We start from the raw sequence: 17,461 nt of genomic DNA on the forward strand, positions 1-17,461 counted from the left end.
GGCCGGTTACGACAGAGCCTGGGCGCGAACCCAGGGACTCTGATGGCACAGCTGACGCTGCAGTACAGCGCCCTTAACCACTGCGCCACCCGGGAGGCCGAAAAGTTAATGCTTTACTATTAATCAATTGGCTATGGGTATAACACATGCTTCCCTTCGACTTATCTAAAGCAGGGTTTAGGTGCCAGGGAATATAATATCACCTGATCGCTTCATTCACTGTTAGAGCAGGACTTCTCTACTCTTACAGCAAAACTGAAAAATGAACCAACTTATTTATATTTTTTGGTTGTTTTTTTGTGTACTTTTTACCCCTTTTTCTCCCTAATTGGTAGTTACAGGTCTTGTCACATCGATGCAAATCCCATGCGGACTTGGGAAAGGTCGAGAGCCAAATCCTCCAAATCACGACTCAGCCAAGCCCTCCTCCTTGATACACTGCTCGCTTAACCCGGAAGCCATCCTCACCAATGTGTCGAAACACCATACAACCGAAGCCAATAGGCATGCACCCGGCAGCCACAAGTAGTCGCTAGAGAGCGCATTGGGACAAGGACATCCCAGCCGGCCAAACCCTACCCTAACTTGGACAACACTGGGTCAATTGGGTCAACCTCATGGGGATCTCGGTCACGGCCGGCTGCAACACAGCCCGGTATCGAACCCGGATCTGTAGTGCCGCCTCTAGCACTGATCAGTGCCTTAGACCGTTGTGCCACATGGGAGGCCCACACCTGCCAAACTTGACTCAGGGTTAATATCCTGGAATAGGAAAGGTCTGACATTTTTGAAAGATTTGAACGTTAATGGTAACTTTGCCAGTTTTAATAAGCTATATACCACTTTCAATCTGCAGCAATTGTATTTATTTAGACATTTTTAAGTCACTTTGTTCAATCCCACTCTTCTACATTACCAAGACTTCTGCTGGCTTGTGGTATTGACTGTTTTGCCTGATGTGGCCAAAGGGACACGTATAATTTCTTAATGATTTCTTATTGCCAGGAAATAGTCCAGCTTTGCGCAAAATTAAGACTGTTTGGGAAGCAGAACTCTGGGTTTCATTTTCTAATCAGCGGTGGACAAAAGCACTGGAGAAAGTAAATTCTTCCTCCTCCTGTGCAAGGCCTGATTTAATGTAATGTCCACCATAGGATACATTTTACCAAGGCCAAACTAGCCAAGATTATCCCAGAAGTGGTAGACTCTCGCGATAGATGCTCGCAATCATCAACTAACTTGACCCATATGTTAGGGTCATGACCCATGTTGTCGGAATCCTGGTAATTGTTCTTTGGTACAATCTCTGAGGTATTGGAGATGACTATAGTTCCATCTCCTCAGATCTCTATACTTGGGATTGCTGAGGAAGTTGTGAATCTCACATATAAACAGACTGGTGTCATCTCCTTTGGCTCCTTGATTGCTCGTAGTAAAATACTCCTGCTTTGGAAAGCCCACTCACTCCCATCAGCCATGTCTTGGATACGGGATGTGATGCTTAGAAAAAAAATATATATTTATTAGCGATGTCTGTAGAGAATGTTTTTACACATTTGCAACCAGGATATCATTGATCTTCTGTTCTCCTTCCTCTCCTATTATGGAATCCTTTTAATTTTTATTCCACATATGCACGTGTTATTATCCTACTGGTATTGTATTTCAACTGCTAAGTACGTGTAATATGGAGTGCAAACTGTAAAATATTTGTAATAAGGTGTTTCTAAAAGTCATGCACAATTTAGGAACATTGTATTACTATTTATATTATTATTTTATTATTATTGTTATTATAAATATTTTATTTTACTATTTTGATTTATATTATCTGTTACTCTGTCATTTTAAGGGTGAGGGTGAGTTGGAGGCATTGGGAAGGGGGGGGGGGCAGGGGTTTGGGGGATCAATAGGGAATGTTCTGAAAGTGTTGTATATCATTTCTTCAATAAAATATTGATTAAAAAAAATTATGGATGGATGAATTGAAATTTGTTTTGTAAATTAACTTCATAAAACAATTATGAATCGCCTACTTTTAAGAAGTCACTTCTGTGGTAATTTGTTGTTGTTTGTGTTTTTACTGGTTTACTGTGGAATAAGTGAGCATATGAAAAATGATATCCTATATAACAAGACCTACACCAAATGTTTTTTTTCTTCTTTTTACTTCTTTACTGAACCATTATACTGAAATGTTACAAAAAACTACAATATCATTTAAAATACTTGGCAGAGCACATCATTGGAATGGCAACCAATGCCTTAAAGCGGCACCAACAATAACATAACCACCGAACTCCAATGACCTGTGATGTTGTTCATATACATGTACAACATCTACCATTTGCATTTATTACATTACACGTTAACATAGCCTCCCCCTCTGCCAAACGCAGCAAATATCCCGTCCAATAAAATCAACATAACTGCAGCCGAAGCTAGTAGACCTCAGGGAGAGAAGGCCTGTTGTTGTAGCTTTGTAATTGATTTGTACTGTGGGCACTTTGTCCCTTATTTAGTGTTGGCATTCATCATAAATCATTGCTTTAACAAACTCTGGCTTTGCACTCAGCAGGCCTACCCTCCTGCAATACGAAGGCAGATCACAGAGAATATTTGATCGCTTTGTTGCAGAGGAAACAACCTGTCACACAGCAAGGGAAAAGCTAACAGCTTTGTGTTTTGTTCGAAATAGACTCACAACTACAGAGCTGAACAGCGACGCTTGTCAGAGTAAATTTCATTTTCACCAAGATAGGTGTGTAGGCAAATACAGGAAGGTGGAAGAAAATGAACGGCTGATTCAGTTGACATTCAGTAATCTTTTTCTTGTTTTGCTTGAGCTGTCTTTTACTGGTAGCAAATACACGGATAATTCAATCAATATAAAGTAATCACTATTTGTTCACTATATTTATCAGAACTCCAGATCTTTTTTTTCTTAGTCAGGCTTTCACCAGACCTTTTCCTCCCTTCTCCTCATTTTCTCCCATCCCCATACCTCTCCCCTTCTCTCCTCTACTCTGGCTCTCCTAGCCTGCTGGCATGTGTTTGCATGTTTATTCCTCACCATCACTCCGGCATCATTGACTTCAACTCAATTACGGCGAGAGACGCTGGAGTGATGGAGCCGATTGGAATGGAGTGCCGAATTTCCAGGTGATACTTCTCCGCAAGTGAGCGCTGCCAGCAGCAGCTGTGACAGTCTCTTGTGCTGTATGTAGGCTACTCTACATAGGGCCTCTGCTGTGAAATACTTATGGAACAAACCCCCCTCTCTCAGGTCAACCATGTCACAAATAACATTGTTTCAGCTGGATAATAACATTTTGGGACAAAGTAAATACAATGCATTCCGAATAAAATGCCATCATTTAAAAACACCCCCCCCCCCCTCTTCTCCTTGCATCCAGCCCTCAATAGTAGCAGTGGGAGTGCTTGACAGTGGGATAGCAATGATGAATCACCTATCCAGTTTATTTTCTTACTCCTCCATGTGTTGTGGTGCCTCTAAAACAGGGGGCCAAGGAATTGACTTGGCAAACTACAGATGCCAAAAAAATATATAACTTTGAGGAATCTGGGCTTATCTCCAATTTACATGTTATTAGATTTGTGTTGTGCGAGGAGTGGCACTCTGACCAAGCGATGTCAAGGAGGGAGAAAAAGATATGCCGTATGTTTACCAGATATTTAAAAAAAATCCACTTGAAAACCTTTGAAATGTTTGATGGTCGCGGGGAAGAGAAAGCTAGAGGGGGTGCAACAGACATGCGTTGGCAATCTGTGGTAAATCTAGAGGAAACTTTGGGAAATGTAGTCACAATCTTTGGATAAATAATAGCTATAATTGACCTTGGGAGTTTGAAAATGTGCCATATGCTTTCTGGTTCCTGTGTTTGAATCCGGAGCTCCCTCGGGAGCTTTCAGCTGAATCCTCACACGGAGGGAGGGAGGGAGGAGAGAGAGAGAGAGAGAGAGAGAGAGAGAGAGAGAGAGAGAGAGTAGATAAAATGATAGATTTGGGGAAGGTAGACAGATATGAGTATGAAAGAGGAGAGAGGGCGAGAGAAAGAGAGATAAAATATAGAGAAAGAGACACTGAGCGAAAGAGAGAGAGAGCAAATCAAGGGAGAGAGAAACAGTCTCTCTCTGCAGCCTGTGCATTTGGCTGGGGCCAGAGCAGTCAGTGTGATATATTGACAGGTTAAGCCTGTGTCCTTGCAAACGGTGTGTTCCTCCCAGCAGGATAATGGAGCGCTAAAACCTGGAGGTTGTCAGCGGCACATACACAAAGCAGGGCGGTGTGCTTTCAGCCAGGCACAATTAGATTTTATTTGACCTGCCAGCAGTGGCTGAGGAGGGAGGAAGTTGTCCTCCTTCAAATGGAGTGGCTGTGACCTCTTTGCCCGCTAATAGAAGACAACGCTACTGCAGACTGTAGCAGTAGTGATTAGATTGTTTTTTTCCTTCACCTTGTCAAAGAAAACCTAGCTCCGAAACAAATGTACATGAACCTTGCTTCAATCGATAAAGTGGATTTCATCTTTAGATATGTTATGTTTTTGTGGAATATCGAAGGAAATAAAGACACGTGAAATAAGCAACATAGATTCATTAGAATATGCACAAACATAGTCTTTCACCATGTAGTCTTTCACCACTCCAAACACATGTGCACACAAACACAAATGAAGCCATGCAAGGACCAAGCATGCACACATGCAGATACACAGTCAAACGTACACACACATTTAAAGGCCCAGAGCAGTCAATAATGTGATTTCCCTGTGTTTTATATATATTTCCACACTATGAGGTTGGAATAATACTGTCAAATTGTGAAAATTATGATAATGACCTCTTAGTCTAAGAGCTGTTTGGAAATCCGTTTTTAAATGTCAGCCTGTTGTGGTGGGATGGAGTTTTGGCCTGCCTGGTAACAGTTAATAGACCAATAAGAAAGAGAGTTCCAAATTGCTAGTTTTTAATTTTCCCCTCCCTACTCAGAACACTTCCAGAGAGAAATTGCTCTTTGCTAAGAAACTATTTTGGATTACTTTTGACAATTTCAATTGAAAACAATCACAGTAAGGTACTTAATTGTTACCCAGAAATTATTTGATATTAGAATACAAACAGCTGCATTGGTCCTTTGAACTAATTTCCTTTTCAAGACAGAGAAGAGGAGTAGGAGGAGGCAGAGGATGAGGAAAATGAGAGTGTGCTACATCCCTGCTGGGGGACAAAGTCAAGAGCCCCAGATGCTTTGGCACAGGTTACACAGGTAACATTTGGCAACCACCCTCTTATCACAGCGGAAAAATCAAGCTCTGTGTTCTCCCTTCTTTCTCTCTCCTTCTCCCCCTCCTTTCTACCTCTATCCCTAATGTTCCTTTAACTTAGAGATGATATCGCTTGCTGCACAAACCCATGTATGTGGAGAGAGCGAGAAAGATAGAAAGAGCACGAGAGAGAGATAATCCGTGTGGCCAGTGGGCCTTGTTTCCTAAACGCTCTCCTCCAAACATTACTCTCCACAGGCATTTAATTCTCTCTCTCTCTCTCTCCCCCCATTTCCATGATCAGGAGTCCAATAGGGCGGCGCACAATTGGCCCAGCATCGTCCAGGTTGGGGTAGGCCGTCATTGTAAATAAGAATTTGTTCTTAACTGACTTGACTAGTTAAATAAAGGTTAAATAAATAAAACAAATAAAAAAATCCCCATTCACTCTCTCTCTATATCGCTTTACCTATCTTTATCCCCTTCTCCCTCTCCCCCCTCTTTTGATTTGACTTAATAGATTGAAACGTATTCTCAAGGCCACGGGTAGAGTCACACAGATGGAAAGTCTGCATGGAGGAAATATTCATAAATCCTTAAGCGTCTGAGGGGCTGTCAGGGGAGACAAGGGAGCAGCATTCATTCTGCTCAGAACAGATATGATACACTGATTCTGAGATCTCTCTTCAGAAACACACACATCCACCGCCTAACCGGAATTAATAATGACCTATATGATATTGTCTATATGCATGTTAATATAATGACATACAGTACCAAAGGTTTTTCCTTTATTTCCACTATTTTTTACATTGTAGAATAATAGTGAAGACATCAAAACTATGAAATAACACAAGTAACCAAGTAAGTGTTAAACAAATCAAAATATATTTTACATTTGAAATTCTTCAAAGTAGCCACCCTTTGCCTTGATTAAATATTTGCACACTCTTGGCACAACCAGCTTCATGAGGTGCGCCATGTTAAAATTAACAGGTGCGCCTTGTTAAAAGTTCAGTTGTGGAATTTCTTTCCTTCTTAATGTGTTTGAGCCGATCAGTTGTGTTGTGACAAGGCAGGGGTGTTATACAGAAGATAGCCCTATTTGGTAAAAGACCAAGTCCATATTATGGCAAGAACAGCTCAAATAAGCAAAGAGAAACGACAGTCCATCATTTCTTTAAGAAATGACAGTCAGTCAATGTGGAAAATGTCCAGAACTTTGAACGTTTCTTCAAGTGCAGTCGCAAACCATCAAGCGCTATGATGAAACTGGCTCTCATGAGGACCACCACAGAAAAGGAAGACCCAGAGTTACCTCTGCTGCAGATGACAAGTTCATTGGAGTTAGCAGCCTCAGATTGCAGCCCAAATAAGTAACAGACACATCTCAACATCAGCTGTTCAGAAGAGACTGCGTGAATAAGGTCTTCATGGTCGAATTGCTGCAAAGAAATCACTAGTAAAGGACACCAAAAAGAATAGACTTGCTTGGGCCAAGAAACACGAGCAATGTCCTTTGGTCTGATGAGTCCAAATTGTAGATTTTTGGTTCCAACTGCCGTGTCTTTGTGTGACGCAGAGTAGGTGAAAGGATGATCTCCGCATGTGTGGTTCCCACTGTGAAGCATGGAGGAGGAGGTGTGATGGTGCTTTGCTGGTGACACTGTATGTGATTTATTTAGAATTGAAGGCACACTTAACCAGCATGGCATTCTGCAGCAATATGAAATTCCATCTGGTTTGCGCTTAGGGGGACTATCATTTGTTTACCAACAGGACAATGGCCCAACACACCTCCAGGCTGTGTAAGGTCCCCAAGAACACAGTGGCCTCCATCATTCTTAAATGGAATGATGCCAGGCCAAACTGAGCAATCGGGGGATAGGGGCCTTGGTCAGGGAGGTGACCAAGAACCCGACATTCTGTCAGAGCTCCAGAGCTCCTTTGTGGTGGTGGGTGAACCTTCCAGAAGGACAACCATCTCTACAGCACTCCACTAATCAGGCCATCATGGTAGAGTCGGCAGATGAAAGTCACTCCACAGTAAAAGGCACATGAAAGCCAGCTTGGAGTTTGCCAAAAGACACCTAAAGACTCAGACCATGAGAAACAAGATTCTCTGGTCTGATGAAACCAAGATTGAACTTTCTGGCCTGAATGCCAAGCGTCACGTCTGAAGGAAACCTGGCACCATCCCTACAGTGAAGCATGGTGGTGGAAGCATCATGCTGTGGGTATGTTTTTTCAGCGGCAGGGACTGAGAGACTAGTCAGGATCGAGGGAAAGATGAACGAAGCAAAGTATAAGGGGGATCCTTGATGAAAACTTGCTCCAGAGCAGTCAGGACCTCAGACTGGGGCGAAGGTTCAGTGACCTTAAGCACACAGATTGGCCATGTAGTGCATCTTTCCAATTCCGTGCACTTTATTGTCATATTATTTCATAGTTACATAGACAAATGTAATTCATATTTACAGTGCCTTGCGAAAGTATTCGGCCCCCTTGAACTTTGCGACCTTTTGCCACATTTCAGGCTTTAAACATAAAGATATAAAACTGTATTTTTTTGTGAAGAATCAACAACAAGTGGGACATAATCATGAAGTGGAACGACATTTATTGGATATTTCAAACTTTTTTAACAAATCAAAAACTGAAAAATTGGGCGTGCAAAATTATTCAGCCCCTTTACTTTCAGTGCAGCAAACTCTCTCCAGAAGTTCAGTGAGGATCTCTGAATGATCCAATGTTGACCTAAATGACTAATGATGATAAATACAATCCACCTGTGTGTAATCAAGTCTCCGTATCAATGCACCTGCACTGTAATAGTCTCAGAGGTCCGTTAAAAGCGCAGAGAGCATCATGAAGAACAAGGAACACACCAGGCAGGTCCGAGATACTGTTGTGAATAAGTTTAAAGCCGGATTTGGATACAAAAAGATTTCCCAAGCTTTAAACATCCCAAGGAGCACTGTGCAAGCGATAATATTGAAATGGAAGGAGTATCAGACCACTGCAAATCTACCAAGACCTGGCCGTCCCTCTAAACTTTCAGCTCATACAAGGAGAAGACTGATCAGAGATGCAGCCAAGAGGCCCATGGTCACTCTGGATGAACTGCAGAGATCTACAGCTGAGGTGGGAGACTCTGTCCATAGGACAACAATCAGTCGTATATTGCACAAATCTGGCCTTTATGGAAGAGTGGCAAGAAGAAAGCCATTTCTTAAAGATATCCATAAAAAGTGTTGTTTAAAGTTTGCCACAAGCCACCTGGGAGACACACCAAACATGTGGAAGAAGGTGCTCTGGTCAGATGAAACCAAAATTGAACTTTTTGGCAACAATGCAAAACGTTATGTTTGGCGTAAAAGCAACACAGCTCATCACACTGAACACACCATCCCCACTGTCAAACATGGTGGTGGCAGCATCATGGTTTGGGCCTGCTTTTCTTCAGCAGGGACAGGGAAGATGGTTAAAATTGATGGGAAGATGGATGGAGCCAAATACAGGACCATTCTGGAAGAAAACCTGATGGAGTCTGCAAAAGACCTGAGACTGGGACGGAGATTTGTCTTCCAACAAGACAATGATCCAAAACATAAAGCAAAATCTACAATGGAATGGTTCAAAAATAAACATATCCAGGTGTTAGAATGGCCAAGTCAAAGTCCAGACCTGAATCCAATTGAGAATCTGTGGAAAGAACTGAAAACTGCTGTTCACAAATGCTCTCCATCCAACCTCACTGAGCTCGAGCTGTTTTGCAAGGAGGAATGGGAAAAAATTTCAGTCTCTCGATGTGCAAAACTGATAGAGACATACCCCAAGCGACTTACAGCTGTAATCGCAGCAAAAGGTGGCGCTACAAAGTATTAACTTAAGGGGGCTGAATAATTTTGCACGCCCAATTTTTCAGTTTTTGATTTGTTAAAAAAGTTTGAAATATCCAATAAATGTCGTTCCACTTCAGGATTGTGTCCCACTTGTTGTTGATTCTTCACAAAAAAATACAGTTTTATATCTTTATGTTTGAAGCCTGAAATGTGGCAAAAGGTCGCAAAGTTCAAGGGGGCCGAATACTTTCGCAAGGCACTGTAACTATGGTTTTCCTTGTGTGTCAATCGGCCGGAAGTTGGAAGACAAACAAATTTGAAATGGTTCTGGGTAAAGTGGGCAAGGCTACATAAGGTGAAAAGCACCATTTCTTCTGGCAGTATAAAAACACTAAGTATTCAAACATTTGCCTCCAATAAATTTAGATGACAGTTTGAGCTATGTAAGACACTACCTACTAAAGTCAGCGCCTTGCCCTAAATGTCCTAATATATCCTGTTCACAGACCTGTTCTGGCGGCAGTCGTACTGTTAGTTTTTTTCCTAAGTGTATTTGAGTGGTTATGAGTAGTAGTGCAGTGGTATGTTGCCTAATACCAAATGGTATGAAGTAAGGTGGTTTCAATAGGACTCAAATGCTCTAACTAGTGTTTGATAAAAGGTACGGTTGTTTTTATATGCCTCATACTACTTTTCTTTGTTTCTTGAGGTTGGTACAGAAATGCAACTGTAACAGTATAACTTTAGTCCGTCCCTCTCCTCGCCCCAACCTGGGCTCAAACCAGGTACCCTCTGCACACATCACCAGTCACCCTCAAAGCATCATTACCCATCGCTCCACAAAAGACACGGCCCTTGCAGAGCAAGGGGAAACACAACTTCAAGGTCTCAAAGCGTGTGACGTCACCGATTGAAATGCTATTAGCGCGCACCACCGCTAACTAGCTAGCCATTTCACATCCGTTACACAACCTCGACAATTTCGACCTAAACACTTTACAGACATGGATGGGTTTTCAATTCACATTGAGTATCATTACAACTCAGCTATCTCCCCTGTAAGTGACTTCTCTTCATCTCCCTATTTTCCTTACTTTAGCCCAATCCACTGAGTTGCTCTGCATCAGTCTTCTTTTTATAACCTAGTGACCTTGGTGTTGTGCGGGGGGGGGGGCTTCAAAGATGCTCACTACCTATCTACCTATCATTAGCCATCACAAGCCCCGGAATGTGACTTGGCAGACAATAATGCTTTGTGATCAAATAACTTGTCAGTGCATATGCCCAAGCAAAATCATTATTTGATAGAGGATCAATCAAATTTCCCCCGGCCCCCTGTGTGAGGGAAGAAAGACAGGGAGTGCTGATTGTGCAGAGAGGGGACTATCGCTTCAGGTCAGGGGGTGTGGGGTAGATGGGAGTGGGGAGGGCAGTTCATTTGGATATTTGTTCCACCCCCCTACCTTTCTCATGAATGTTCCATTACGTGACACCCTCTTCCATCCGCTAATCACATTTCATAGAAGAAAAAGAAGAGCAGGGTGATGCTTTTAAGGAACGTTAAAAAAAAGAGGCAGAGAGTTTCTTTTTAATCTTTAAAATGCCTCAAAAGTGACAGAATACGCTCTGGCTGCCAAGATGCGCGCCAACGTGAGGCTCAGATGGGGAGATAAATATGCTGTGGTCAGCTCCTAGTGTATCTAGGAGAGCGGCGGAGGCAAATTTAATAATGCATTATCATTCACTGGCCAAGGTGAAATCTGCCTGTCCATCAGGAACACACAGTAGCAGGCCTCTGTTTCATGTTACCTTTTGCTGGGGGAATGAACAAGTGCCTTATTGGGGTGTGAGAGGGATGCACTGTAAGGCACAAGGAGTAAGGCATTGTTGCTTTGATATGCTTGCTATTCTACTCCAGACTGTCAGAAAAGATAGAGAAAAAAGCACTTTGAGACAACTGCCGATGTAAAAAATGGCTTTATATATACATTGGATTGAATATGAGTAATTGAATATCAAAGCACTCATCGTATTGGATTAGGCTGAAGCACATTAGCCATACAGTGGTTAGAGTTATTTTCAGAATGATAAAAAAAGTATAACCAGGCACTTGGTCCCCCCTCACACTTTACATATCAGAGCATCTGCTATTATGCATATTACAATATAGCCAGCCCATATTGTACCTGCGTGCCCTTGGACAGAAGCAGAAAACAATTAGTAGGATTATGTCCAATTCTGGAAATTTGCGATTCAAAATAACAACACATACCGCTTCTACAGCTGTTACAGTCAGATAAGGTTGACCCTGAATATAAATTACTGTATTTTTCCTCACCTTTTCTAAATAGCCATTCTGTGAGGTTGTTTGTCTCATTTCATGTTTACATGTAAATAGTAATTAGGCGATGCTACATTACCAACATGCCAAGCACCACATACTCAGCCAAGGTAAACACCAGCATTTGTGTCCCAAATGGCACCATAATCCCTATATAGTACACTACTTTTGATCAGGATCCATAGGACTATTCTATAAAGTAGTGCATTATAGAGAAAAGGGTGCCATTTGGAATACATTCTAGCTTTCAGCAGCCTTAGTTGTTAGCGACTTCACTAACAGTTCATCATGTTTACAGACTAGCCACGAAACAAATGCTATTTGTGTGCTTTTCCTTGGTAAAGCCTATAAAACATGGAAACAGCCTCTTGGAGGCAGGAGTTATTCAGAACAGTGCCTCTTATCACACTGCAGTCTGGTAGCTAGCTGACTTGAGGACATTGCGAGTCAAACCTTCACATTTTCACTCTACGGATATTACAGTGTTATACATGGCTTTTATAACCTTTCACTGGGAAACTAAATCATTCATAATAAAGAGAGAGACAGAGAGAATAGGGGGTGGAGGGACACTTCTTGACGACTAATTCTCTCTCTTTCTTCTCCCTCTCTTTTCTACTGGTGTTTTTGAAAGGCGTATTCCAGTCACCTTGACTTTGCCGTGCGGCCGTCTCTTACAGAGTCTGTTGCTTATCCCGCCTGACCCTGGCCTGTCAATTAGATGTTTGAAAATTAATCTCTTTAACTGGAAATACCACGCCACGGCTTTCTTCCGTCTGCAAATTAAGTGTTATTAATTCGAGCAGCGGCGGCGGCAAAGCCCAATAAGCCCAATATGTTATCAAAACAGATTTCCACACGTTTAACACGTCCCGCCCTTAAGTCCTTTTATAACTGTGAAACCAGGACCCGCTAATGGATTTGTATTCATTTTTCGAGCCCCCTTTTAGGCTTGTAGCAATTGCAGAGAGAGTCGGAGCTCTTCTCTCTCTAACCCTCTAACTCTCTAAGCTGGGCCTTTTAAGAGTTTACTAAACATTTGGCTTCCCTATTTCCGCTTAGTTCTTTTGTCTTCCTTTGAGATCGACTCAGTATATTCAGTCTGGATTAGCGCCAGCTAATGTCGTTAGTCGGCAGAACACAACACAGAAGAGAACAGCATTGGATACTCCCTGGAGTATTGCAATGCCATGCAATGACACCAATATGTCTGCCCGACTGTCTTACTGGACACAAACACTATACTGTAGCTCTGATTTAGCACAGCAAACTACTTGGCTAATGCTTGTTTCAAAGATGCCAATTATGTGTGATTTAGGTTATGTTTAAATGTTAAATTACAGTAATTGGTGTGTGTGTGTGTGTGTGTGTGTTTGTGTGTGTATGTGTGTGTGTATGTGCATATGTGAGTGTGCATGCAAGCATGCATGTATGTATTCCTGTTTGTGTTTTAGTTTTATGAACTTCTCTGCCTGGATCTGAATGAAGATTCAACAAAGTTGTGTTACAGTAAATTAGGGTTAAAGGGGTACTGAGAGGCGAGATATAATGCTGCATTAAAACTATCAATTTCAGTGACAAGTAGGCTACAGTTTATTTTATTACTTTTTGGTACCATATAGAAAATGTGTGGAAAATTTGATACTTATTATACTTATTCCCCCATTTTATCAAATGAAATCAGGATGCACTTTACATGTCTCTGTGTGATCAGATACACCAGGATGATCCATTTATCCAAGGTGGGACATTATCAGTCCATCTCACAGTGTGTCAACAAGGATACATAACATTTACACAGGAAGTGAGAATATATCCCATTACAGTCAAACCTTTCCCTTTTTAGAATATGGTTAACATAATCATTTTACAGATTGGTTGCTTTCCAAGTCTCCTTGTGTCATACGAGACCTGTCAGTCATTCTAGCCGCTAGAGTTGTGTGACGTCATGACAAGACTATAGTTCCAGACCCGGGTGGAAATAGTATTTGTTCTCTTTCAGATGCGTCAAGGGTTAGATTGGTGTTTGGCGTGACAGATGGGCAGGTTTACTACTTTTGAGAGTATTCCATTGGTTCCATTGCACCACATTTCCAGATCCAACAAAACATAACCACTGTAAGTGAATAGAAACATCTAGTGCATTTTCATACAACATTTTTACTGGTGAAATTAAACGTCTGGTGCCCTAGATTTCGTTGTTCTATGTTTGGCTAATCAATATATCTGTTTGTGCTTTTCATCTCCCATATGGTTTCTACAGCAACACCGGAGTGTTGCGCATATTGCTTGTGTTTAAAAAGGCTTCTCCCCCAGTAAATCAAATCATGTTCAATGTTTGATATCTAAAATGAGTTTACAACCAAAGGCTTCAGTGTCTTTTATTCTGCCTTGTTTGTCAACTACCTGCTGTTTCACGAGACGCGGGCTTGTCGAAAGTGATCACCACAGACTTCCCTTTGTGAAGCGATTCAATTAGCTTGATGTGAGAAACATAGCTGGCCTTTGTACTTTTGCCGTTTCAATTTTATTATGGAACATCATCATATCATCAAGTCCTATTTGCAACCGATCGTTACTTGCCAACAATAATTGTGTTAAAAAAGTTGAAAAGACACCCGAAAGCTATACCATCTGGTTGTGAGCTAGAATGAGGATGGACTGGACTTGAAGTAATAAAGAGATTTCAACTACAACGAATGGTCTTTGTCCTTTGTCATCAAAGAGGATGTGGAAAAAAGGGGAGAGATAGTTTCTGTCAGTGCAGTATCTGTGTAGTTTGACTGTCTTCGATAGCAGACACTTACTGATGAGAGATCTTCACGGCGACAAATGATCGGTTGCATTACCGCGTCAGTAACGGTGTACTTTGTCTTCGATAGCTGATACGAGCAGATATTATTAACCCCCATATATGGAGGCAGAGGCAGGACACGGCATCCTACAGTCCCCTCCTCTGTTCTCTCTGTGTGAGTATAATGCACAAGATTAATTCAATTCTCGACCAAGACCATAAAGATCAAACAAGTGGAGAAATATCGTTAAACCATTGGAATGTTATCTCATTTGTCTAAACAAACTGATCCGATGAACAATCCTAATTAAAAAGCTTGCCATAAACAAAGTAGCAAATCGCAGACCCCCTCCTCTCCATCCTTTCCTCCCTCCCTCCAATTCCCTCGCTCTTTAACAATGGAACACATTTATATTACTCATCTAATGCATCATGTATCATATCATTACAGTTCAATATATCTATCATTCATTTTATTTCCTTCACTTAAAGCTTTTATTGGGATTACTTTGGTTATTAGTTGGGTTCTAATGTATTGGTTACCAGCGCTGGGTCTGCCGACCGACTACAATCTCTCTTATCTCACCGCATAAAGCTGTGTGTGTTATTCAAATTGCCTCATTTATTATGATAGCTTCCTCATGTAAATTGTGCTGACTGCTCGCCCTTGCACACTCCTCATTAGACTAATGAAAACCTTCAAACGAAAAAACTAAACAACCTGCCAAATAAAGGTCCGGGGTTATTATGAAAATTACAACTGTGGGAGCCGCGAGAAGCTCTCTTCATTAATTCATGCTCAGCAAATTGGTAACTAATTTAGTTGCACTCCTCTGCATTAATGGGTTATTTTATAAAAATGTTTTTCTGCAGAACCGAGACCTCTGGTACAACCGCGCTGGAGAGCCCGGAATCCTAATCAACACTGGTGACATATTAGGAATTTACAATCTCAATAATAATGTGGTCGTGTTTGTTTGTGTGTGTGTTACATGAATGGATTGTCTGGTTTTCACCCCCCCCCCCCTTCTCTCTCTCTATCACATATCATAGGACATCACAGGTCTGAATTGTCAACAAAACTGTAATGTGTGTATGGTAGAACAGCATGGTGTTAATAGGCTGAGGTTTAGGTGTTATGTCTCTGTTTATGCAAAGACTGGTTGAGGTGAGCACTGAGCAGAGTAGTACAGAGAATGCAGATGGGGGTAGAAGAAGATCATGCTTGTTTATATTCAATGGTTATTACACTATGTCCCCCGATGGTTGCAGCTCTGCACACTGTAACACACACATGTAGACACACACATGCACTCAATCACGCATGCACGCACGCACACACACACACACACACACACACACACACACACACACACACACACACACACACACACACACACACACACACACACACACACACACATACACACATACACACACACACACACACACACACAGTTGTGGAGTTTGACCTATGAATTCAGAGCATGATCACACTAATTATTACTATTTACTACTTCATATTGTGAGTGGAAGGACGAGAGCTGATCTCCACTTTGGGCTAATTGTTAGCCGCTAACCAAAAGGGAACACACAGCCCAATGATTTCCACTGTGGTTTTGTTATCGTTATCCACCTCCACCCCACCCAACACCACACAAACCCAACCCAACTCTAAACCATCATAGAAAATATATGATTTGCATCATTTTATGTTTAACTCACAGCATTATACATTTGTATGAGCTCCTTGTTTGAGTAAAATTGTTTTATAAATGTTTCTAAATCTTGCTCAATAGAGGGGAATGGTGGTGGAATTCATCTACAGTATAGAGACATATCTAAGCATTTAGTAGACTACTTATCATAAATAAAGGTACATTTTCACCTAGTATTTACTAAGATAACTTACCTATCTGGTATTTGCTACAAGTAAACCATAAGTGAACAAGTAGTAATCCTTTTTTTTAAATCAGTTAAAATAATTTACAATTTTATTGACATATCTAAACATAAAAGTTTTTCAATATTCAATACATGGTTGCATTGAGGTTGTCATAACCAAGCTAAATGACGTATGGAACATACATACACGTATGGAATGTAAATACGATACATTGCAAGGTATAGCAAAAGCTCAGGTTGCCCAGCCCGGCGGTGATATAATCTATTATTTGAAGAAAGTATTCACACCCCTTGACTTTTTCCACATATTGTTGTGTTACACCCTGAATTAAAAAATATGATTAAATTCAGATTTTGTTTGTCACTGGCCTACAGACAATATCACATAATGTCAAAGTGGAATTATGTTTTTCAACAAATTATTAAAAATTAAAAGCTGAAATGTTTTTGCCCGAGAGGAAGGAAACAGCTCAGGGATTTCACAATGAGGCCAATGGAGACTTTAAAACAGTTACAGCGTTTAATGGCTGTGATAGGGGAAAACCGAAGATGCATCAACAACATTGTAGTTACTCCACAATACTAACCTAATTGACAGAGGTAATACTTGCAAAGAATGTGGCCAAGCTATTAACTTTTTGTCCTGAATACAAAGTGTTATGTTTGGGGCAAATACAATACAACACATTACTGAGTACCATTCTCCATATTTATAGTGGTGGCTGTATCATGTTATGGGTATGCTTATAATAATTAAGGACTGGAGAGTTAATTAGGATTTTTTTTAAATCAGAATGGAGCTTAGCACAGGAAACATCTGAGAGGACAACCTGGCTCAAACTGCTTTCCCCCAGACACTTGGAGATTAATTCACCTTTCAACAGGACAATAACCTAAAACACAAGGCCAAATCTATACTGGAGTTGCTTACCAAGAAGACAGTGAATGTTCTTAAGTGGCAAATCTGCATGCACATCTATGGCAAGACATGAAAATGGTTGTCTAGCAATGATCAACAACTAATTTGACAAAGCTTGAAGAATTTTGAAAAGAGTAATGGGAAAATATTGTACAGTCCAGGTGTGCAAAGCTCTTTCTTACAGACTTACCCAGAAATACTCACAGCTGAAATCGCTGCCAACAGGTACTTATTAACGCATGGGTGTGAATACTTATGTAAATGAGATATTTCTGTATTTCATTTTAAATACAGTACATTTGCTAAAATGTCTAAAAACATGTTTTTAATTTGTCATTATGGGGTATTGCATGTAGACGGGTGATATAT

At 41.0% G+C, this 17,461-nt stretch overlaps 1 protein-coding gene across 4 annotated transcripts in view; it reads right to left on the reverse strand.

Annotated features, from left to right (window-relative positions):
• The window catches only part of LOC110519943 (dachshund homolog 1), a 248,048-nt gene that overhangs the window by 31,653 nt on the left and 198,934 nt on the right, over positions 1 to 17,461 (reverse strand). The window lies entirely within an intron of this gene.

This window comes from Oncorhynchus mykiss, chromosome 3, assembly GCF_013265735.2.
Source record: "Oncorhynchus mykiss isolate Arlee chromosome 3, USDA_OmykA_1.1, whole genome shotgun sequence".
Taxonomy (NCBI): domain Eukaryota; kingdom Metazoa; phylum Chordata; class Actinopteri; order Salmoniformes; family Salmonidae; genus Oncorhynchus; species Oncorhynchus mykiss.